Source organism: Somniosus microcephalus, chromosome 19 (genome assembly GCF_052327205.1).
Source record: "Somniosus microcephalus isolate GS21.2 chromosome 19, FLI_Smic_1.0, whole genome shotgun sequence".
NCBI classification, from domain to species: domain Eukaryota; kingdom Metazoa; phylum Chordata; class Chondrichthyes; order Squaliformes; family Somniosidae; genus Somniosus; species Somniosus microcephalus.
In genome coordinates this window covers 77804728-77830534 of record NC_141005.1, presented here as the reverse complement: position 1 = coordinate 77830534, position 25807 = coordinate 77804728, and the positions used below count along the sequence as shown (strand labels likewise).

Here is a 25807-nt window from a genome sequence, read left to right as displayed (position 1 = left end):
TCCCATTATGTCGGGGGGTGATTACAGGAACACGTCTCCCATTATGTCGGGGGGTGATTACAGGAACACGTGTCCCATTATGTCGGGGGGTGATTACAGGAACACGTCTCCCATTATGTCGGGGGGTGATTACAGGAACACGTCTCCCATTATGTCGGCGTGATTACAGGAACACGTCTCCCATTATGTCGGGGTGATTACAGGAACACGTCTCCCATTATGTCAGGGTGATTACAGGAACACATCTCCCATTATGTCGGGGTGATTACAGGAACACGTCTCCCATTATGTCAGGGTGATTACAGGAACACGTCTCCCATTATGTCGGGGTGATTACAGGAACACGTCTCCCATTATGTCGGGGTGATTACAGGAACACGTCTCCCATTATGTCAGGGTGATTACAGGAACACGTCCCCCATTATGTCGGGGTGATTACAGGAACACGTCTCCCATTATGTCGGGGTGATTACAGGAACACGTCTCCCATTATGTCGGGGTGATTACAGGAACACGTCTCCCATTATGTCGGGGTGATTACAGGAACACGTCCCCCATTATGTCGGGGTGATTACAGGAACACGTCTCCCATTATGTCGGGGGGTGATTACAGGAACACGTGTCCCATTATGTCGGGGGGTGATTACAGGAACACGTCTCCCATTATGTCGGGGGGTGATTACAGGAACACGTGTCCCATTATGTCGGGGGGTGATTACAGGAACACGTCTCCCATTATGTCGGGGGGTGATTACAGGAACACGTCTCCCATTATGTCGGCGTGATTACAGGAACACGTCTCCCATTATGTCGGGGTGATTACAGGAACACGTCTCCCATTATGTCAGGGTGATTACAGGAACACATCTCCCATTATGTCGGGGTGATTACAGGAACACGTCTCCCATTATGTCGGGGTGATTACAGGAACACATCCCCCCATTATGTCGGGGTGATTACAGGAACACGTCCCCCATTATGTCGGGGTGATTACAGGAACACGTCTCCCATTATGTCAGGGTGATTACAGGAACACGTCTCCCATTATGTCGGGTGGTGATTACAGGAACACGTCCCCCCATTATGTCGGGGGGTGATTACAGGAACACGTCTCCCATTATGTCGGGGGGTGATTACAGGAACACGTCTCCCATTATGTCGGGGGGTGATTACAGGAACACGTGTCCCATTATGTCGGCGTGATTACAGGAACACGTCTCCCATTATGTCGGGGTGATTACAGGAACACGTCTCCCATTATGTCAGGGTGATTACAGGAACACATCTCCCATTATGTCGGGGTGATTACAGGAACACGTCTCCCATTATGTCGGGGTGATTACAGGAACACATCCCCCCATTATGTCGGGGTGATTACAGGAACACATCCCCCCATTATGGCAAAGGAGGAACTGACGCAAATCAATATCTCTAAGGATATGGTGTTAAGGAAGCTAAAGGGATTGAAGGTGGACAAATCCCCAGGGCCTGATAACATGCATCCTAGGGTACTGAAGGAGGTGGCCCTAGAGATAGCGGATGCACTAAGGATGATTTTTCAGAATTCATTAGACTCGGGAACAGTGCCGATGGATTGGAGGGTAGCTAACGTTACCCCACTATTCAAAAAGGGGGGTAGGGAAAAAGCAGGTAATTACAGACCTGTAAGCCTTACATCAGTTGTGGGCAAAATGCTGGAGTCCATCATTAAGGATGAAATAGCGGAGCACTTAGCAAATGGGGACAGGATAGGACAGAGTCAACATGGATTTACAAAGGGTAAATCGTGCTTGACTAATCTATTGGAATTTTTTGAGGGAGTAACTGGTAGAATAGATGGGGGAGAGCCAGTAGATGTGGTGTACCTGGACTTCCAAAAGGCCTTCGATAAGGTCCCACATAAAAGATTAGCATGGAAAATTGAGGCTCATGGGATAAAGGGGAAAGTTTTGGCGTGGATAGGGAACTGGCTGTCAGATAGAAAACAGAGAGTTGGAATAAACGGCTCATTTTCTGAATGGCAGGCAGTAACAAGTGGGGTACCACAGGGATCTGTCCTGGGCCCCCAGCTGTTCACAATTTACATTAATGACCTGGATCAGGGAGTCGGATGCAGCATTTCCAAATTTGCAGACGACACTAAACTAGGAGGGGGGGTGGGCTCAGAGGAAGAGACCAGGAAGCTCCAGAGCGATTTGGACAGACTGGGCGATTGGGCGGATAAATGGCAGATGCACTATAATGTGGACAAGTGCGAAGTTATCCACCTTGGGTGCAGGAACGGGAGGGCAAATTATTATTTAAATGGCAATAGATTGGGAGAGGGGGAAGTACAGAGAGACCTGGGTGTTCTTGTACACCAGTCACTGAAGGCGAGCATGCAGGTGCAACAGGCGGTCAAGAAGGCAAACGGTATGCTGGCCTTCATAGCAAAAGGGTTAGAATACAGGAACAGGGATACCTTGCTGCAGCTGTACAGGGCACTGGTGAGACCACACCTCGAGTACTGTGTACAGTTTTGGTCGCCTCATCTGAGGAAGGATGTTCTTGCCATGGAGGGGGTGCAGCGGCGATTCACCAGGCTGATACCAGGAATGGCGGGAATGACCTATGAGGAGAGACTATGTAGTTTAGGGATGTACACACTGGAGTTTAGAAGATTGAGAGGGGACCTCATAGAAGTGTATAAAATTCTGACAGGTCTAGACAGACTGGATGCAGAAGGAATGTTTCCCTTGGCGGGTGAGAACAGAACTAGAGGACATAATTTAAGGATAAGGGCTAAACCATTTAGGACAGAGATGAGGGGGAATTTCTTCACTCAGAGAGTGGTGAACCTGTGGAACTCATTGCCACAGAGGGCAGTGTACGCCAGCTCATTAAATATATTTAAGAGGGAATTAGATATATTTCTACGGGCAAAAGGGGTTAAGGGTTACGGAGAGAAGGCGGGGACGGGATACTGAATTAAAGGATCAGCCATGATCTCATCGAATGGCGGAGCAGGCACGAAGGGCCGAATGGCCTACTCCTGCTCCTATCTTCTATGTATCTATGTATGTTGGTCACATTTGCTTAGCCTGTACAATCAAACACTTTTGTCTCGCACCTTCTTACCAGAGCATCGACAATGGACAAGAACCTGTGGATTCCTATCACTCTAACCACCATACTGACAATTGCAAGTCGCTCTGAGCACTCAATGTGGAAGTCCCATTTGCGAAATGACACAGGCCACAACTGCAACAGTTTGCCATCAGAATTTTTTATCACAACAAGCAACTGGTGGCATTTCAAAAATAAACACAACATAACACCCAAGTGACTACCCTTGTGACGATGTGCATTATCTTTCTCTTATGCGTGCTCCTACATGGTGCTTCCCTTGTGGCTTCAGCAGATATGGAGTCCCCTTGCTCACTTTCTTGCTGCTCATGTCTCGACACCTTTGGCGGCCGTCGTCTGGGGTTGCGAACCTGTGAGGGCACAGCAACAGTCTGCTGCTCCTGCGGCTGTGCAGGGGCTGAGATGCCCATCTCAGTTGGGTAAAGACTCTGGTGGGGCTCTGACCGAGAGCTTTGCAGTGGCATGGTCGTTTGATCGCATGGCGAGGAGCCCCCACTTCCTTGTTGTCTGCCACCAACTTGCCTCTCATGGGTCAGCCCCACTTCAGAGCTAGCAAGTGGCTTGACAGCACCTTGCTGCGCTTCAGGGGGCCATGAGGACCCGTTTCTGCACTGGAAGTCCTACTCCAGAGGACTTCCATGAAGGTCTGGTTTCTATGCTCAGTAGCTGACCATCGCTCTTCAAGAGATGCCAGTCTATTCTGAACAATGACCATGTTTTCTACACTCTAGCGACTTAGCTCCTCCGTGGCCGTAGCCATCCTCTCCTCTACTGTCGCCATCCTTTCCACAGAGGTTGCCATCCTTTCCGCGGTGATGCGTTCATGCGCCAATGCCTCCACAAAGGCTCTGCGATGGACTCCTCCATTCGCTCGACACTCGCAGCGACCCTAGAGACAAAACCTGCCAGAGACACCTGTTCCTGGAGTTCCAACACCGCTCTCATTCTGGATGGACACGGAGGCACAGGGTCGAAATGCAGCTAAGCCGAGCTGGCAGAGTCCTGCGCCCTCCAACGAGGACTCTCCACTGCTGTCTCTGTCTCCACCATCTGCTGATGCTCACTTGTGAGCTGTGATACACCAGGTGCCAACACTACTCTATCTCGAGAAGGTCCCACCGAGGTGTGAGTGTCTGCGCTGGTGCTGGGTGCGCTGAATTCTGCTGAGGCTGCGCCCTCAGAGGTTGCAGCTTCCTCTGAGGAGTCTGGAGGCTCAGGCTCTTCCTCCTGGCTAGTGGGGATGGGGGCTTTCGATGGTCCTGTGGGGGAGTAAAGGAAAGAGTTAGAGATATGAGGTCAAGCTTACATGAACATTGAATAGTGCAGATGATCATAAGTCAATCTGTTGGAGCATCAGATTCATTATCAGTGACTCATGCAATGTCAGTGAGAGAGATGCCAATCTATTCTGTCACCAGCTTGCTGTGATGCGCCCGTCTATCCGTCCCCCACTTGGGTATCCTCCTCGATCCTGGCGATTTCCAGGGCCGTCTCCTCCCAGGTGGTGAGCTGGGCTAGTGAGGGTGGCCCTCCTCCTGTCCTCGCTCTTTCCCTCTTATTGTGGGCTCTCTTTTCCTGCAGTGAGGAACACAAGTGGAGTTTGAGTGAGAATGAAGGAGTGAGTGTAGTAAATGCATAGCATAGATGCTTAGAAGGATACAAAGGACCATCCCTGTGTGTTGAAAGTTGTTGTTGTCATGGCATCACATTGATAGGGAGTGTGAGGGCTGCATGGTAAAATAGTTAAGTGAATATGAGCTTCGAGAGAGAGGGAATGGGTAAGGGTGCCGGCATGTAAGTGTCAAGTGGGATGTGGAGGAAGAGGTTGGCAAAGCAGAGTGCTGGTGAGGAGAGGTGATGGGAATCAGATTGAGGGTGATGGGAAAGTCATACTCACTTTTCCTGTGCGAAGGAGGTCATGAAACCGCTTCCTGCATTGCAGCCAGGTTCTGCGGCTCATCGAAATGGAGTTGACCTCCTGGGCCACTTGCAGCCACACAGCTTTTGTTTGCTGGGGTGGCTTTTTTCTCCCTGAGGAAGGGAACAGCACCTCCTTATTACATCTGGCTCCGTGCACCAGAGCTTGGAGGGAGGGCTCATCAAACCGAGGAGAACACTTTTGCTTCATCGTGGACATTGTCGGGAAATCAACTCCTTCATACAATTTGCAGAGCCTTTGCAGTCTCCAGAGGAAGCAAGGCTGCTTGCAGGTCTTAAATCCAGCAGCATTGATGACGTCATCGGAGGCGACTTTCTGTGTGAAAAGACTCATTGGGCCAGCTGTTCCCACACGCAGGAAATGAATTGCCCAGTTAGGGGAAAATCCCACTTTTTCAGCACTTCACTTAGGAGTCGGGGTCCTGACACGATTTCCACCTGACATGCCCCAGCCCGCCCACACTGACAAAACCCAGCCCTAAGTGTGAGGAGACCCAGCTGGTGAGAAGCCTCAGTACACTTAATGTTCCTACTCATTTGTTCTCTAACTCGGGTAGGAGGAATTCCATCAATGAATCTGCATAAGCTGAGTCCAGATCCCTGAAACAGAAGGCTCTCACTGTGGTTCTTGGTAGCAAGTTGGTCATTAGAACCCACTGAGACACAAATCAGTTGGTGGAGATGGTTAACCAGACTGTCCATCTGTGTTTTAAGCCTCTGACTCCTCACATCCGTCACAGTGGTGCTCTTTGCTGTTTTATACCTGGCCTTCCAGTTTCTGGGTTGCTATGGTTTTCATTGTGATATAAACCTCAGTTGTGATGTGGGCGCTGGGTTTTGTGCCCATGTAAGGCCTGCAGGCTGCTTGTGACAGTTTAAGGTGTGTGTGGGTTGAGCCATAGACCCGAGATACAGATACTCTGGGCAGCTATGTTGGATTGTGTAGCTGTTTGTTCCTAATACAAACACTACAGGATCACAGGTGTTCAAAGTACTTGAGCCGGAATATGGAGGCACAGGATTGTAGGGCGCACAGGATTGTAGGGCACACAGATCAACAGAAATCCTCCAAATTGATGATGTCATGTGACTGAAAATCAATTAAAAATAAACTATCGATCCAAGATTTGATGTCATGTGATTTTTCACAGGTTATGATGTAAAAGCATCATTTCCAGCCCTGGCAATATGGGGAACCAGTAAGGGCCCTTCACTCCAGTGGAATAGTCTCAAATAATATGGAATGGGGCAGGTGCCATTTGTACTCTAGTAGAAAGGATGATTTTATAACTCCCGTGATTTCTCCCTAAACTACAGTCTGAAGAAATGATTCGCACTGTTTGTATTTGTGTGCTGACAGGAAGTAAACACTGAAGGGATTTCAGCAGCTTCATGATGTCATGAGGAGGTTGTTGTGACATCAGAGCAGTTTGTTGTTGAACAGTTTACTAAACAGTTGGTTATTCACTACAGCCTGGGTCTAACTGAGTGGCTTTGTCTAAAGGAATTCAGAGGAGTTTGTTGCTTCCCATTCCCAGATAGCAGGAAACATAATCTCTCTCCCTGCTTCAAATCATAACTAATTGAACTCTGGCCTCACATCCCAGTCCATCCTTGCTTTATCTCGAGCCTCACATCCCACTCCATTCCTGCTTTATCTTGGACCTTACATTCCACTCTCTCTCCCTGCTGTAACTCATGTCTGACTCCATTCTCAACAGATATCGTGCTCTTCTCCAACCCCGCATCACCACATCATTACTGCGCCAGTTCCTGCCTCCCTGCTTAATTAGGGTGCCAAGAAGCTACAGAGAGAAGTCTGCAACCTTTCATTTGTAAACCTGTGGAAAGAATCATTCAACGGGAGCTCGTCTGACTGGTTTGTCTGCTTACCTGTTTCAAAAACTGATTCCAAATGCCTGTTATTTGAGCTGTTTTCAATAATTAGCTATATTTGATTACTACTGTAAATGTGAATCTGTGAATCAGCCTGTTTGGTAGTTCCATCTGGGACGGCTGTAACTGGTGTTAATGAGCTCCTGAAGTTCTATGGGTGTGTAGTGGGAATCCTATTTGAGTCCAGACAATACACGGGTTTATGATCTGCTCAGAGCATGCTGATCCAGGTTACCTTTCGCACCTGGTCCCATTGCGAATCACGAGGAGTACGAGTGCTGGCCGATGATAGGGTGACCATATTTTCTAAACCGAATGCAGCGACGAACAGGATGGGAGCACAGCAAAGTAGCCAGGTTGGGAAATGTAGGTTGCGCAGCATAGCGAGGCAAACTTTTTAGCAGCCTATATTTTAACAGTTGCACATCGTGGCCCTGAAATTAGGATCGGGAGCTAGCCGCGCGTGCAAGCCCCCGATGTTCACTTACCCGGCGCGCTGACATTTTAATTCTGGCCCGCATTGCATTTCCTCTCACTGGACCGCTTGAGGTCCTGCCGCGCTGTGCGTGCGTGACCCAGCGGCGTACTTAGTGCGATGAGCCAGCTGGGATCACGTGAGCACAGGGCAACCAATGGGAGGTTGCAAAAGTTCATTCATGAGTTTGACAGTAAGAGCTGTCAAACTCATGAAAACTCCTGGCCCCAAAACACTACTTAAACCTGAAAGAAAATTAAAAAAAAATTGCACTACTTAAATGAACCATAAAGAGCTCTGAAAAACTATTTTAAACAATCATTTTAAAATTTGAAAAAAAAATTTATATAAAAAATCGGGGCTAAAACTAAACTTACCTTACTGAAAATTCTTTAAAAATAACAAACCTGTGGAAAAAAAAATTCTCAACTGTATTAATAGACCACTTACCTGTAAAACTAAGTACTTACGTGTGGTTTTTCAATGCGTAAATACCGGAGGCCTTTACACACGCGCAACTCTCTAAAAATAGAGGAAATCCAAGTCGCACGCGCTGCCCGATACCGCGCACGCGTTCAGCCTCTTAACCCCTTGGGTCAGAGGACAGGAAATGCCGGTTTTCAGCACCTGCGCTGTGCATGCTGACAATCGGCAATTCCTCCGGGCACATGCGTGAGTACCCCGTCCTTACTCACGCGTTGTGCCCGGAATTACTGGGCCATAGACTACAAATGCAAAACAAATGGGAATATAAATACCTGCGGATGTGACGTCGCACTATTGAAGCGCATTCAGGCACCGTTTATAAATAACACAATAACACTCTTCAGGAACGTCAGTTTTTCGTGCCCACAGTCTATTCAGAAAATCTCTTTGCTCACATCACTGCCCAAGTCATTTATTGCCCAAGTGGGTCACCCTGGCACAGAGAGGGAAAAGCGTCCTCCTGTCACAAACAGACTGGGGAAGAGGGAGGTCGCCCTGGCACAGAGACGGTTGAGGGCGGGTTTACCATGCTGCTTGCATATGGCATCATTATAATGGAAATGGCGTGCAGCAGTTCCGCTACCTTCAGCCACGAAGACGGCCCCTTCTAGCTACACAGCCACACAGAGCTATATTTAGCCTCAGACTGGCACTGTTCTCATAGGACTGAGTTACCGTGCCCTGTCGGCCGAGTTACAGAGGCAGACACTAAAACCCTTCCACTCCACACATTAACGCACCCTCAGTGTTCCCTGTCCCTGGGCTCCGGCTCACACAGACAACACCACCATCACACCTCCCGCGCAAGCACAGCCGTCCCATTGGCCAGCACTCATGCTCCACTCTGTCCTTTCATTGGTCCAAACCGAATCCAATCCAGTCAAAGCAATTTGACAGACAGCAAACGGTGATCCGCCCTTTCATTGGTCCGCCACTGCCAATGAGCAGGGAATCTGTCAATCAACAATGGGCCCTGTTGATTGGTCCATCTCTGGGTCCTTGAGTGCGGCCGCGGATTTACTCGAGCTGCAATTAGGATGAATGGAGCTTATTCAAATAAAATGGCAGCTAGGGTTTTTGGGGATGAGTTTCGTGAACTAGGGACTCTTCCGGGGACATTGTTTGCCCGGGGAGACACAGTACCTCATCCGGGGAGTGTCCCTGGAAAATGGGGGTGTATGGTCAGCCCAGACTATGGGAGGTGACTTGTGTTATGAATATACGAATCTGACGGGCAGGAAAAGACCAGCCGGTCCATCAAGCCTGCTCTATACACATGCTTAGAACATTATGATTAGACACTTGCTACCCTTCACCCCCCTTCTGCAGCCATGTAATCTGGGAGAGGCAAGAGAACAGGGAAAAAACCCTGGGGCAATAAGGGAAAAAATACTCTGGAAAATTCCTCTCTGACCCCCTCAGGTTATCAAAACCAATCCAGGAGATCACATGGACCAAGTGTTATCTGTTAAGCCCTGACCTCTATGATGCAATCTCTACTCCAGTGTCGAGCCGGTCCAGCTGCTTATTGAAGACCTGCAGAGAGTCAGCACCCACCACACCAGGCGGCAATGCATTCCAGATGCTCATTACTCTCTGGGGAAAGAAGAATCGCCTAACATCCAGTCTAGTCCTACTCTCGCCTGCTTGTCCGACATCCAATTCTGGATGAGCACAAATTTTCTCCAATTAAATATTGGGAAAGAAAGAAAGATTGCATTTATATAGCGCCTTTCACCACCACCGGACGTCTCAAAGTGCTTTACAGCCAATTAAGTACATTTGAAGTGGAGTCACTGCTGTAATGTGGGAAACGCGGCAGCCAATTTGCGCACAACAAGCTCCCACAAACAGCAATGTGATAATGACCAGATAATCTGTTTTTGTTATGTTGGTTGAGGGATAAATATTGGCCAGGACACCGGGGATAACTTCCCTGCTCTTCTTTGAAATAGTGCTATGGAATCCTTTACGTCCACCTGAGAGAGCAGAAGACTGAAGCCATTGTTTTCGGTCACCGCCACAAGCTCCGTTCCCTAGCCAATGATTCCATCCTTCTCCCTAACCTCTGTCTGTAACTGAACCACACTGTTCGCAGCCTTGGTGTTATATTTGACCCTGAAATTAGCTTCCGAACACATATCCGCGGCATAACTAAGACCGCCTATTTCCACCTCTGTTACATCGCCCGACATCCGCTGCTGAAACCCTCATTTATGCCTTTGTTACCTCTAGACTTGACTATTCCAATGCACTCCTGGCTGGTCTCCCACATTCTACCCTACGTAAACTTGAGGTCATCCAAAACGCGGCTGCCCGTGTCCTAACTTGCACCACGTCCCGTTCACGCATCACCCCTGTGCTCGCTGACCTACATTGGCTCCCGGTTAAGCAACACCTCGATTTCAAAATTTTCATCCTTATTTTCAAATCCCTCCATGGCCTCGCCCCTCCCTATCTCTGTAATCTCCTCCAGCCCCACATCTCCCCGAGATATCTGCGCTCCTCTAATTCTGCCCTCTTGAGCATCCCTGATTATAATTGCTCAACCATTGGTGGCTGAGCCTCCTGTTGCCTAGACCCTAAGCTCTGGAATTCCCTCCCTAAATCTCTCTGCCTCTCCACCTCTCTTTCCTCCTTTAAGACGCTCCTTAAAACCTACCTCTTTGACCAAGCTTTTGGTCACCTGCCCTAATTTCTCCTATGTGGCTCAGTGTCAAATTTTTTGACTTGTAATACTCCTGTGTAGCGCCTTGGGACGTTTTGCTACGTTAAAGGCGCTATATAAATACAAGTTGAAGTTGTTTTTGCATCTGTGTTCACTATGGAGAAAGACGATGTAGACATAGAAATCGGGCAAGGGGACTGTGACACACTTGAACATATTAGCATTGAGAGGGAGGAGGTACTAGCGGTTTTAGCAGGCCAAAAAGTGGATAAATCCCCAGGCCCAGACGAGATGTATCCCAGGCTGTTGTGTGAGGCAAAGGAAGAGATTGCAGGGGCTCTGACACAAATTTTCAGAACCTCTCTGGCCACAGGGGATGTACCAGAGGACTGGAGAACAGCCAACGTAGTACCATTATTCAAGAAGGGTAGCAGGGATAAACCAGGGAATTACAGGCCAGTGAGCCTAACATCTATGGTAGGGAAATTATTGGAAAAAATTCTGAGGGACAAAATTAGTCTCCACTTGGAGAGGCAAGGATTAATCGGGGATAGTCAGCATGGCTTTGTCAAGGGTAAATCATGTCTGACCAATCTGATTGAATTTTTCGAGGGGGTGACTAGGGGGTTGGATGAGGGAAATGCTGTGGATGTGGTTTACATGGATTTCAGTAAAGCTTTTGACAAAGTCCCGCATAGGAGACTGGTCAAGAAGGTAAGAGCCCATGGGATCCAGGGTGCCTTGGCGCGTTGGATCCTAAACTGGCTGAGTGGCAGGAGGCAGAGGGTGATGGTCGAAGGTTGCTTTTGTGACTGGAAGCCTGTGTCCAGTGGGGTACCTCAGGGATCGGTGCTGGGTCCCTTGCTGTTTGTGATCTACATAAATGATTTGGATGAGAATGTAAAAGGTATGATCAGTAAGTTCGCAGATGACATGAAAATTGGTGGGGTGGTAAATTGCGAGGAGGAAAGCCTCAGGCTACAGGACGATATAAACGGGTTGGTCAGATGGGCGGAAAAGTGGCAAATGGAATTTAACCCTGAAAAGTGCGAGGTGATGCATTTTGGACGGACAAATAAGGCAAGGGAATACACAATGAGTGTTAGGACCCTAGGAAGTACAGAAGGTCAGAGGGACCTTGGTGTACATGTACATAGATCCCTGAAGGCAGCGGAACAGGTAGATAAGGTGGTTAAAAAGGCATATGGGATACTTGCCTTCATTAGCCGAGGCATAGAATATAAGAGCAGGGAGGTTATGATGGAGCTGTACAAAACGCTGGCGAGGCCACAGCTGGGGTACTGTGTGCAGTTCTGGTCGCCTCACTATAGGAAGGATGTGATTGCTTTGGAGAGGGTGCAGAGACGATTCACCAGGATGTTACCTGGGATGGAGCGCCTCAGCTATGAAGAAAGACTAAACAGGCTGGGGTTGTTTTCCTTGGAGCAAAGAAGGCTGAGGGGGGACCTGATAGAGGTGTACAAAATGATGAGGGGCATAGATAGGGTAGACAAAGAGGAACTTTTCCCCTTAGTAGGGGGGTCAATAACAAGGGGGCATAGATTCAGGGTAAGGGGCAGGAGATTTAGAGGGGATTTGAGGAGGAACTTTTTCACCCAGAGGGTGGTTGAAATCTGGAACTCACTACCTGAAAGGGCGGTAGAAGCAGGAACCCTCACAACATTCAAGAAGCATTTGGATGAGCACTTGAAATGCCATTGCATACAAGGCTATGGACCAAATGCTGGAAAATGGGATTAGACTGGACAGGGATTGATGGACGGCGCAGACACGATGGGCCGAAGGGCCTCTTTCTGTGCTGTATAACTCTATGACTTTAAACTTATGTTTCCTGGTCCTCCCCAGTGTGTCAAATTGGAATAATCTATCAATAGGCATGCTATCTAGCCCTTTCATTAATTGATAAACCTTTATCAGGTCACCCCTAGTTAACACTAGTATAAAGAAAATGGACCAGCTCCTTCAGCCTATCTGAGTAACTAAGGTTCTTAGCTAGGAATCATTCTCTTTGCTCTCCTCTGTACCTTTTCCAAGGCCACTATCACCTACCATGTGAGGAGACCAAAACTGGGCACAGTACTCTAGATGTGGTCTAACCAGCGACCTGTATAATAACAGAATGCTGTCCTTTGAGTTGTAGTGAATGATGTCAATTAAACCCAATACCCTTTCAGCTTTATCTACAACTTCTCTACATTGGTCATGAACCTTCAGTGATCTGCACACAATAACACCAAGATCTTTTTCTCTCTCAACCTCTTTCAGTATTGTGCCCTGTAAATGATGTGTTTATTCTGTGTTGGTCCTACCAACACTGCATTTATCTAAGTTAATGCCATTTGCAATTGTGTGGCCCATTCCCTAAGTGCATCTAAATTGTTTTGCATTTGATTACATTACTCTACTATCTTAATACTTGGACAGATTATTGGGATCTTCTGCAAACTTACTGACCATACTCTTAACACCACTGCCAGGTCAATAATAAAAACTGAACCGTAGCGGGCGGAGGATCCATCTCTGGGGGACACCACTAGTCTCCAGGCTGATCCACCTCCGTTAACTACAACTTTTTGGCTGTGGGATTGGAGCTAATTCCTAATCTAGCATATCAAATTCCTACTGATACCACAAGATCTATCTGGTGAAGTAACCTAGTGTGAAGTACGTTATCAAAGAATTTCTGAAAGTCCAGGTAGACGATGTATTTCCAAGATCCGTCTCACATTACAGCTTCCAACTGCCACAACAGTGTCGGGTTCAGCCATCTTGTTGGGAATGTTTATAGCGTTCGTGCATACACCGTACCAGGTTAAGCCTGTCCTTCAAACTTTCCTTATCTTACTTTATCTTTCTCCTATTGATACCATTAATTGTTGTTCTTTTCAACCTGTTCTGTTTCCCAACCCGTTCTTTTTCCCAACCCACACCCCTCCAGTTTAAATCCTCCCCCACTGCCTTGCTTACTCCTCACTGTCATTAGTGAGATAGGGTTGTAATGTGGGCACATGGTATTTTCAGGAGTAGATTTTTGGAGAGGCCCATTGCTCACCAGGTGCCCCAATATTTTCAGTCCGGGGGGGCGGCGGCTCTTCTGCCGGCACTTCCAGCAGTCCACTTAAATGAAATAGGAATCATTAGATGATGTCATACGTCAGAATTACCATCATTTTGACCCCCATTACACCAGTGTAACTTCTGACCAGATTAAAGAGACATGGTGGCTGGCCAATTCAAACTGCAACATCTCATTATACATATAACACAATTCAACTTCTGTCTAAGGCACTACTCATCTCTGCATTTCTCCTGGGTGCCTTGACTTGCTTTCCTAGTGCATTTTCTAGGTGCTGCCTGAGTGTCACAAGAGGTATTTGGCTGGTGGATTGAAACAAGAGGCTTCTGGGATTATGGCTGTCCTGGTATCATGACTGCTGAGTCCTGGGACGGGGCCACTGCCTGGCAGCCTGGTTCTACCTCCCACATATTCTTTGAGTAGGCTTATGAAGGGCTGGGCCGGAGGCCTGGCATGTGCTTCTATCTTGAGAAACAGAACATCATGTTGGTCGACTCTATGGGCCTAGTTTCAGGTTCTTCGTTGATCAGTGGGATGTCAGACCTAATGGTTCCCACCACACCCTAAAAACCCAAGAGAGAGTATCTCCTGTATCCTGGCCCCAAATATCTGACGACCAGAATAGAGGGCTATCTCAAGTATGTCTTCAGGGCCTCAACAGCTGCAGTCTGTGACACCCAAGGTGGGCACACCGAGTTGTTCCAGGAACAGGCTTTTAAAGTGTGGGTTGTGTGAATGAGAGCAGCTGCAGTGAAGCGGATGTGGGGGTAGGGATGGACAGGCACTCCAGCAGTGAGGGATACAGGGTTGAAATACAGATTGGACCTCAAGGCTGTGAGTGAGGCCTGAGACCCAATGGGACTAGGGAGATTGTCTAAACAGGCCAGAAGCATTTTTTTAAAAACATTTGAAATGGCTGCAAGCCAAGCCTGAGGCCCAAGAAGACTGCAAAGATTAAGGCCCCAAATTTCCTCAGGGCCTGAGGCGTACATCAGCTGGCAATGCAGCGTAGGGAATGCAACATTCTCCAGGGCTGCTAGTTTCCCATGCGGCCTGGAGCTGGCTGAATATTTGCCCTAAGCATAGCTGCTGACATCAGAGGAAGTAGGCTGGCAGGAGGGCTTTCCCACACCGGAATTCTCATGGCTCCTACCTCCTATCTGCCAGCGCAGTGGAGTCGGGAGGCAGAAGGGAAACCTAGTACTTGGAAAGACAAATTCAGTTTCCTTCCCTTTAAATGAAGACTCTCTTTCTGAGTGCAGCCTTTCCCTTAACTTCATTCCATCTGGGTGAGATTAATGCATCATAACAGTGATGTGTTACTGTAACAGTGTGGGGTGAGTCCCCCTGAAATATCCAATCTGCACCTTAGATTAATGTTCCACAGATTTGAGTGCTTTAACACTCAATTGTCCATTTTTCCCCATAGTAATTTGGTTAGTCTTGGGAAACATGGTAAGTGAGATCTCTACTACACTTCTGACATTGCTGCCCCAATCACTCAGTTGCCACCAGGATCAGGGTTTATGCTGACAGCAGTCTTAGGCTTTAGACACAATAATTCATTGTCCAGAAATACAAGATAGGAACCATACAGTTATTGGATCCAGTTTTGTCCTCTTCTTGGAGAACATCCTCACTCATTCAAACAGGAAACCAAGTTTGATCACAGCTCAGCATTTTCACTCAGTTGAATAGACCACTCATTTTATCAGCTGCATTAATATGGGGCCATTGGTGTAGGATGTAGGCTGGCATCAATGGTGGCTGATGTCAAAAGCAGAGAAGAATAGCAACCAGGTCAGAAAAAGGAGCAGTGTCGAGGTAATGGGCCAGGTAATTGTAAAGGGTCCTTTAATTTCCAGATACTATATACTGCAAAACATGGTTGTCTACCCATTGTAGAAGTAGGATCATTCTGGTAGGGCACCTTCAGGCTTGGACTATCTTGCAGGCCCAAGTCCGGAGGAGGCAGCGAACCTGGGCAAAACCAGAGCAGGAGCAGAGTGAGAGAGGCAGCGGCGATAAAAGGAGCGTGGAGTGCAGGCCCGAGACCGGAGGAGGCAGCGGTCCTGGGCGAGACCAGAGCGAGAGAGGCAGCAACTCAACAGAGGCAGAATTCGGAAGAGTGACGTCAGAGTAGAAAAAGTGACGTCGTCACAAGGGAAGGAGCTGTTGGTGAGTCGCTGGTGAGTGTTTTTTTTAAAGTTTATTTCTGCTAAGTTAGTTCTTAGTCTATTAAATAGAGGCCCAGCAGGGCAGCTCAGTCCCGTGGAGTACACATCCTGTGCCATGTGGGAGGTCCTGGACGCTTCGCGTAGCCTGGATGACCACATGTGCAGGAAGTGCCACCAGCTATGGCAGCTCGAGATCCGTGTTTCGGAGATTGAGCGACAGCTGGAGTCACTGCGGTGCATCCAGGAGACTGAGAACTTCATGGATAGCATGTTTCTAGAGGTGGCCATCCCGCAGCTTAAGAGTATGCATGCAGAGAGGGAATGGGTGACCGCCAGACAGAAGAGGAGGACCAGGCAGGTAGTGCAGGAGTCCCCGGAGTGCATTGCGCTCTCCAACCAGTATTCTGTTCTGAGTACTGGTGAGGGCGATGGTTCCTCTGGGTACAGCCAGAGCCAAGTCCACGGCATCACGGGTGGCTCAGCTGCACAGGCGAGGAGGAAGAAGAGTGGAAGAGCAATAGTGGTAGGGGATTCGATAGTTAAGGGAGCAGACAGGCGTTTCTGTGGCCACAGACGTAACTCCAGGATGGTATGTTGCCTCCCTGGTGCCAGGGTCAAGGATGTCGCCGAGTGGCTGCAGGACATTCTGGGGGGAGAGGGTAAACAGCCAGACATCGTGGTCCATATCGGTACCAATGGCTTAGGTAGAAAGAGGGATGAGGTCCTGCAGGCAGAGTTTAGGGAGCTAGGAAAGAGATTAAAAAGTAGGACCTCAAAAGTAGTAATCTCCAGATTACTCCCGGTGCGACGTGCTCGTGAGTACAGGAATAGGAGGATAGAGCAGATGAATGCGTGGCTGGAGAGATGGTGCAGGTGGGAGGGCTTTAGATTCCTGAGGCATTGGGACCGTTTCTGGGGAGGTGGGACCTGCACAAGCCGGACGGGTTGCACCTCAACAGAGCCGGGACCAATGTCCTTGCGGGGGGGGTTTGTTAGTGTTGTTGGGGAGGGTTTAGGCTAGCTTGACAGGGGGATGGGAACCTGAGAATAGATTCAGAAGGGACAGAAGCAAAGCTGAAATTGAGAAGCAAAAATGTATTTGGAAGACCGAGGAAACAAGGGCTAGAAAATAGAAAACAAGGGAGTTTGGCAGTGCTGAATGGTATATACTTCAATGCAAGGAGTCCAGGGAATAAGGCAGATGAGCTGAGGGCACAGATAGACACTTGGGAGTATGATATTATAGCTATTACTTAGACATGACTGAAAGAAGGGCAGGTATGGCAGCTCAGCATTCCTGGTTACAGGGTTTTCAGATGGAATAGAGGGAGCGATAAAGAAGGAGGGGGGGTGGTCGCAGTATTGATTAAAGAAACAGTTACAGCTGTGAGGAGGGATGATTTTTTTAAATTCGCTTATGGGATCTGGGCGTCGCTGCAGTCCCAGCATTTATTGCCCATACCTGGTTGCCCTTGAGAAGGTGGTGGTGAGCCGCCTTCTTGAACCGCTGCAGTCCGTGTGGTGAAGGTTCTCCCACAGTGCTGTTAGGTAGGGAGTTCCAGGATTTTGACCCAGCGGCGATGAAAGATTCGCGATATACTTCTAAGTCAGGATGATGTGTGTCTTGGAGGGGAACTTGGAGGTGGTGGAGTTCCCATGCGCCTGCTGTTCTTGTCCTTCTAAGTGGAAGAGGTTGTGGGTTTGGGAGGTGCTGCGGAAGAAGTCTTGACGAGTTGCTGCAGTGCAGCTTGTAGATGGTACACACTGCAGCCACGGTGCGCCGGTGGGGGAGGGAGTGAATGTTTAAGATGGTGGATGGGGTGCCAATCAAACAGGCTGCTTTGTCCTGGATGGTGTCGAGCTTCTTGAATGTTGTTGCAGCTGCACTCATCCAGGCAAGTGGAGAGCATTCCATCACACTCCTTACTTGTGCCTTGTAGATGGTGGAAAGGCTTTGGGGAGTCAGGAGATGAGACACTCGCCGCAGAATACCTAGCCTCTGACCTGCTCTTGTTGCCACAGTATTTATGTGGCTGGTCCAGTTAAGTTTCTGGTCAATGGTGACCCCCAGGATGTGGTTGGTGGGGGATTCGGCGATGGTAATGCTATTGAATGTCATGGGGAGGTGGTTAGACTCTCCCTTGTTGGAGATAGTCATTGTCTGGCACTTCTGTGGCGCGAATGATACCTGCCACTTATCAGCCCAAGCTTGAACGTCATCCAGATCTTGTTACATGCGGGCATGGACTATGGACTGCTTCACTATCTGAGGAGTTGTGAATGGTGCTGAACACTGTGCAGTCATCAGCGAACATCCCCATTTCTGACCTTATGTTGGAGGGAAGGTCCTTGATGAAGCAGCTGAAGATGGTTGGGCCTAGGACACTGTCCTGAGGAACTCCTGCAGCAATGTCCTGGGGCTGTGATGATTGACCTTCAATCACCACAAACATCTTCCTTTGTGCTAGGTCTGACTCCAGCCAGTGAGTTTCCCCCCTGATTCCCATTGACTTCAGTTTTACTAGGGCTCCTTGATGCCACACTCGGTCAAATGCTGCCTTGATGTCAAGGGCAGTCACTCTCACCTCACCTCTGGAATTCAGCTCCTTTGTCCATGTTTGGACCAAGGCTGTAATGAGGTGGGGAGCTGAGTGGTCTTGACGGAACCCAAACTGGGCATCCGTGAGCATGTTATTGGTGAGTAAGTGCCGCTTGATAGCACTGTCGATGACACCTTCCATCACTTTGCTGATGATTGAGAGTAGACTGATGGGGCGGTAATTGACCAGATTAGATTGTCCTGCTTTTTGTGAACAGGACATCCCTAGGCAGTTTTCCACATTGTCAGATAGATGCCAGTGTTGTATCTGTACTGGAACAGCTTGGCTAGAGGCACGGCTAGTTCTGGAGCACAAGTCTTCAGTACGATAGCTGGGATGTTGTCAGGGCCCATAGCCTTTGCTGTATCCAGTGCGCTCAGCCATTTCTTGATATCACATGGAGTGAATCGAATTGGCTGAAGACTGGCTTCTGTGATGGTAGGGACCTCAGGAGTAGGTCAATATGGATCATCCACTCGGCACTTCTGGCTGAAGATGGTTGCAAACGCTTCAGCCTTGTCTTTTGCACTCACGTGCTGGGCTCCACCATCATTGAGAATAGTATGTTAGCTTTTGATACAAAGAGATCAGTGTATAAGAGTAAAGAGGTCTTACTACAATTATACAGGGCATTGGTGAGGCCACACCTGGAGTACTGTGTACAGTTTTGGTCTCCTTACCGAAGGAAAGACATACCTTGCCTTAAAGGTAGTGCAACGAAGGTTCACCAGACTGGTTCCTGGGATGAGGGGATTCCCCTAGGAGGAGAGATTAAATAGACTAGGCCTATATTCCCTAGAGTTTAGAAGAATGAAAGGTGATCTCATTGAAACATATAAAATTCTTAACGGGCTTGACAGGGTTAATGCTGGGGAAATGTTTCCTCTGGCTGGGGAATCTAAAACACGGGGTCACAGTCTCAGAATAAGGGGTCGGCCATTTAGGACTGACATGAGGAGAAATTTCTTCACTCGAAGGGTTGTGAATCTTTGGAATTTTCTACCCCAGAGAGCTGTGGATTCTCCGTCGTTCTCAGAGTATATTCAAGGCAAAGATTGATGAATTTTGGTGAATTAAGGGATATGGTGATAGTGCGGGAAGGTGGAGTTGAGGTAGAAGATTAGCCATGATCTTGATCTTGTTGAATGGCCAAATGGCCTACTCCAGCTGCTATTTCTTATGTCTCTAACATACCATGTGAACAAAATGCAGTCTGCCTACCCTGTTTATATCTGGGAAACTGAATCCAAACTGGTGACATCACTCGGTGTAACATGTCATATGGAAAGAAGGGGCAACACAAACATACAAATACGTTGTAGCTCTATATCAGAGCTGACTGCTCGGTGAATTTCTGCCGAGGATTTGTAACCACACTTTGTGTCTCTCAGGTCTAATGATGACTTCTGTAATGAAACTTGGAGACAGCAGTTTGAATCCTTGGCTCAGGAACTAACTCCAACAAATGAATTCCCAGCTGAAGGGGCCTCACTGGGAGAAGTAAAAAAACCCATGAGGACAAAGGAGGCACAAAGATTCAAAAATATAGCTGAGCCACCTTCCGGGCGAAGGAAAGCCATCTCTCGCCCTGGGATCTGGCTCTGTTGCTGGAGGAGAAGAAATATGGAAACGGGGAGCCAACAAACTGTCAGCTTTGTGACTTTGAACCCAGTCATGTGCATTGCACCACCTGTGAACTGCACCTCGGAAATCCACAAACCGTCCCGCAGATACAAGGCCTGCAAGGACCATCAGCTGGCTGCTGCTGCACAGAGGCTCAAGTGTGAAATTCATCCAACATATGGTGTAGTGCAATGCTGTATCTGAGTCCTGGTGTGCAACCAATGCAAGCTGGCAGAACACAAAGGCCATTTTATAAATTCACATCAGGAAGCTTTGCTGCAGGAAGCAAGTAATCGATCCTGGGCCATCTCTGAGATCTGGAACATTATGTTCACTGGTACCGTAAAATAGCACCAAAGACCAGGCTGTTGTCCCTGGTTGGTTGAGATTTGTACCTGCCATTCTGTGATATGCAAGCTGTTTTCTATTAGATTTGCACTTTCAAAAATGGACATTTTAATTTAAGCCTTTACAACATTCAGTTAGATTAATAATTAGATAATTACTCAAACTGGAATCACGCTCTGATTAAATAATTGTTAACTTTTTTTTCAATCTGTGATTGGTAAAATAAAAATGGATTTTTGCTAGATCATGATCAAGCTATTTACACCCTGAGGACTAAGTAACATTAGTGATAAGGCTCGAGATCTGTTTCACTATGGGCATTATTCTTCCTGTGATGTCAGTACATAGAAAGATACTCACCTCTCCCTGTCCCTCCCCGGGTTGGGGGGCAGTTAAAATGAGGGGAACGACATGATCGCGCTGCCTACCCGACGGGTCCAAATATTAACCTGCTCTTAGACCAGGAGACGTGTCCCAAGCTGCCAGAGTCCTCTAAGTATGTAGGTTGGGACCCGATCTGCTATTTCAGTCAGAGGCCTGAGCAGGGGAGTGGTGACTGCTTCCGCCTCAGGCCAGACCTGTCGAAGAGGCCCAAGGGAGAAGTTTTCAATTTTTATTTAGGTTTCCTTGTGGGCCAGGAGGTGCAGGAGTAGCCCAAGCCCCATAAGGAAGCCTTGGGCCACCCTTGCCCTGAGCTTCCTCCCCCTCTTACCGCTTATCTGAATGCCAGCGACCGATCCCGCAGGTCCCCAGTTGCTCCCTCCTGCTTGCAATTGTTCGCTTCCGCCCACCAGCCAGTTCGGGCGGGACTCTAATGAAAGTTATGGTAATGAAGCCCAGCCGTTAAGATTGGCAGGACCTCCACGTCTCCTGTTGCACCGCCCGCTTCGGGGCTCGCGGTCACCATACCAGCTCTCACCCCCGCTCCCTATTTAACATCGGGGCTTGTGACTTAGCAAGTGGCGAATTGACACCCTGAGCCATTGAAGCAACTCAATTTGACTTGTCAAATAGACACACCAGGATACAAATTCCCTTATAGGCTTAAAGCGGTGAAATGGGGGAGTTTATTACTGTTCTGGCAGCTTTCAAAGTGAAAAGTGTAAAAGATTTGGAAGAGAAATTCGGAACATGTTGATAGAATCTTGGTATCTTGAATAGTCAGAGCCCAGTGTGTGGGAAGGGCAAGGGGTGGGCTGGTGATTTTCAATGGAGGGGTTCTTTTCACTGGGTTTAAAATGGTATGAACTGAGACTGTAAAACATCAGTAATAAACACAATAAGTCTACTGTCCATTGGAATAATTCGTTGTTCAATTCTTGTTTGAGACAGGTTCTTACAAAAATGTTTTAAAACCGTGTCTCTGTCCCTTGAAATAAAACATAGCACACTATTAATCTACTTTCTCGTTTAATCAGACATTTTTGAAACAAATCTTAGAAACTAAAAGAAAGTGGGGGAGAAATTGGGTTTTTAGGCGTGACACGTCTTCCAACATTTGAAAATGGTGTCCGCGATGTGTGCGTACACTTCCGATGGGAAGTGCGCCCAATGCCATCTTGGTAAAGGAGTTTGCGTGTGTACAGCTAACGACCGCTGGCACCATGCAGAGCAGGCAGATTATGACGTCAGTGTGCAAAGCTGATTTGACACCAGCACTGCCATTTTCAAAGGCCACGCTCCAGCCCTCCCACAGCTGAACATGACGTCAAACGGCATGAAGGACCCCCCACCAGCGTTACTTAAAGGGATTATTGAGCACTTGCCGGTTACTGGTTGTGAGTGTGAGGCTTGCAACAGTGCTACGGGTGTGAGGATGAGCTAAAGCATATGAATGTTACGGTTGAGTACTGATTGATAGAAATTGTTGGTAGGTAGGTGGGTGATGGGGAGCAGTGGATGAGGCTAGTGGTGCAGTTGGTCGGATATGCCATTTGAAGATGAACTCACTGATGTTGACAACTCCTGTGGGATCTTTAAACTTCTTTCTGCACTGCATCCATGTTGGAATAAACGGGTCTTTTTCCGAGTGGCAGGCAGTGACTAGTGGGGTACCGCAGGGATCGGTGCTAGGACCCCAGCTGTTCAGAATTTATATTAATGATCTAGACGAGGGAACTAGATGTAATATCTCCAAGTTTGCAGATGACACAAAGCTGGCTGGGCGTGTGTGCTGTGAGAAGGATGCCGAGAAACTCCAGTATGATTTGGACAGGTTGGGTGATTGGGCAGCTGCATGGCAGATGCAGTATAATGTGGATAAATGCGAGGTTATCCACTTTGGTGGCAAAAACAGGAAGGCAGATTATTATCTGAACGGCAATAGATTGGGAGAAGGGGAAGTGCAATGAGACCTGGGTGTCCTTGTGCACCGGTCGCTGAAGGTAAGCATGCAGGTGCAGCAGGCGGTTAAGAAGGCAAATGGTATGTTGGCCTTCATAGCGAGAGGATTAGAGTACAGGAACAAGGATGTCTTGCTGCAGTTGTACAGGGCCTTGGTGAGACCACACCTTGGGTATTGTGTGCAGTTTTGGTCACCTTATCTGAGGAAGGATGTTCTTGCCATGGAGGGAGTGCAGCGAAGATTCACCAGACTGATACCTGGGATGGCAGGAATGATGTATGAGGAGAGATTGGGTCGATTGGGCTTATATTCGCTGGAGTTTAGAAGAATGAGAGGGGATCTCATTGAAACTTATAAAATTCTAACAGGACTAGACAGACTAGATGCAGGAAGGATGGTCTCGATGGCCGGGGAGTCCAGAACCAGGGGTCACAGTCTAAGGATAAGGGGTAAGCCATTTAGGACAGATAAGGAATTTCTTCACCCAGAGAGTGGTGAACCTGTGGAATTCTGTACCACAAAAGGCAGTTGAGGTCAATTCATTAAATATATTCAAGAAGGAGTTAGATATATTTCTTAAGGCTAAAGGGATATGGGGAGAAAGCAGGGACAGGGTACTGAATTTGGATGACCTATGAGGAGAGACTATGTAGTTTAGGGATGTACACACTGGAGTTTAGAAGATTGAGAGGGGACCTCATAGAAGTGTATAAAATTCTGACAGGTCTAGACAGACTGGATGCAGAAGGAATGTTTCCCTTGGCGGGTGAGAACAGAACTAGAGGACATAATTTAAGGATAAGGGCTAAACCATTTAGGACAGAGATGAGGGGGAATTTCTTCACTCAGAGAGTGGTGAACCTGTGGAACTCATTGCCACAGAGGGCAGTGTACGCCAGCTCATTAAATATATTTAAGAGGGAATTAGATATATTTCTACGGGCAAAAGGGGTTAAGGGTTACGGAGAGAAGGCGGGGACGGGATACTGAATTAAAGGATCAGCCATGATCTCATCGAATGGCGGAGCAGGCACGAAGGGCCGAATGGCCTACTCCTGCTCCTATCTTCTATGTATCTATGTATCTATCAGCCATGATCGCATTGAATGGCGGAGCAGGCTTGAGGGGCCGAATGGCCTACTCCTGCTCCTATCTTCTATGTTTCTTGGAGCAACACTCCTGGCATTGACCTCTGCAGTTACTTCTTCCCACTGCCTCTTCAGCTTCTGTCTGGAGGGTCTCCTGCTCCCCACCCCCCAGCGGATACAGGACATCTCTCCTCCTTAGAGTCATAGTCATAGAGTTTTACAGCACAGAAAGAGGCCCTTCGGCCCATCGTGTCTGCGCCGCCCATCCATCCCTCTCCAGTCTAATCCCATTTTCCAGCATTTGGTCCATAGCCTTGTATGCAATGGCATTTCAAGTGCTCATCCAAATGCTTCTTGAATGCTGTGAGGGTTCCTGCTTCTACCACCCTTTTAGGCATTGAGTTCCACATTCCAACCACCCTCTGGGTGAAAAAGTTCCTCCTCAAATCCCCTCTAAATCTCCTGCCCCTTACCCTGAATCTATGCCCCCTTGTTATTGACCCCCCTACTAAGGGGAAAAGTTCCTCTTTGTCTACCCTATCTATGCCCCTCATCATTTTGTACCCCTCATCATTTTGTACACCTCAATCAGGTCCCCCCTCAGCCTTCTTTGCTCCAAGGAAAACAACCCCAGCCTGTTTAGTCTTTCTTCATAGCTGAGGCGCTCCATCCCAGGTAACATCCTGGTGAATCTCCTCTGCACCCTCTCCAAAGCAATCACATCCTTCCTATAGTGAGGTGACCAGAACTGCACACAGTACTCCAGCTGTGGCCTCACCAGCGTTTTGTACAGCTCCATCATAACCTCCCTGCTCTTATATTCTATGCCTCGGCTAATGAAGGCAAGTATCCCATATGCCTTTTTAACCACCTTATCTACTTGTTCCGCTGCCTTCAGGGATCTATGTACATGTACACCAAGGTCCCTCTGACCCTCTGTACTTCCTAGGGTCCTACCACTCATTGTGTATTCCCTTGCCTTATTTGTCCGTCCAAAATGCATCACCTCGCACTTTTCAGGGTTAAATTCCATTTGCCACTTTTCCGCCCATCTGACCAACCCGTTTATAGCATCCTGTAGCCTGAGGCTTTCCTCCTCGCAATTTACCACCCCACCAATTTTCGTGTCATCTGCGAACTTACTGATCATACCTTTCACATTCTCATCCAAATCATTTATGTAGATCACAAACAACAAGGGACCCAGCACCGATCCCTGAGGTACCCCACTGGACACAGGCTTCCAGTCACAAAAACAACCTTCGACCATCACCCTCTGCCTCCTGCCACTCAGCCAGTTTAGGATCCAACGCGCCAAGGCACCCTGGATCCCATGGGCTCTTACCTTCTTGACCAGTCTCCTATGCGGGACTTTGTCAAAAGCTTTACTGAAGTCCATGTAAACCACATCCACAGCATTTCCCTCATCCACCCCCCTGGTCACCCCCTTGAAAAATTCAATCAGATTGGTCAGACATGATTTACCCTTGACAAAGCCATGCTGACTATCCCCGATTAATCCTTGCCTCTCCAAGTGGAGACTAATTTTGTCCCTCAGAATTTTTTCCAATAATTTCCCTACCACAGATGTTCGGCTCACTGGCCTGTAATTCCCTGGTTTATCCCTGCTACCCTTCTTGTATAATGGTACTACATTAGCTGTTCTCCAGTCCTCTGGTACATCCCCTGTGGCCAGAGAGGCTCTGAAAATTTGTGTCAGAGCCCCTGCAATCTCCTCCTTTGCCTCCCACAGCAGCCTGGGATACATCTCGTCCGGGCCTGGGGATTTATCCACTTTTTGGCCTGCTAAAACCGCTAGCACCTCCTCCCTCTCGATGCTAATATGTTCCAAGTATGTCACAGTCCCCTTGCCCGATTTCTATGTCTGCATCGTCTTTCTCCATAGTGAACACAGATGCAAAAAATTCATTTAAAACCCCG

The 25807-nt window shown here is 48.1% G+C and overlaps 1 pseudogene across 1 annotated transcript in view; it reads left to right on the top strand.

Moving 5' to 3' along the window:
* The window catches only part of LOC147104936 (uncharacterized), a 108600-nt pseudogene extending 86765 nt beyond the window's left edge, over positions 1-21835 (top strand). The window contains exons 7-8 of the transcript XR_015072407.1: positions 6786-6943; positions 19855-21835. The product of XR_015072407.1 is annotated as an uncharacterized LOC147104936 (transcript). The remainder of the gene's footprint in view (positions 1-6785; positions 6944-19854) is intronic.
* The last annotated feature ends 3972 nt before the right edge of the window (positions 21836-25807 follow it).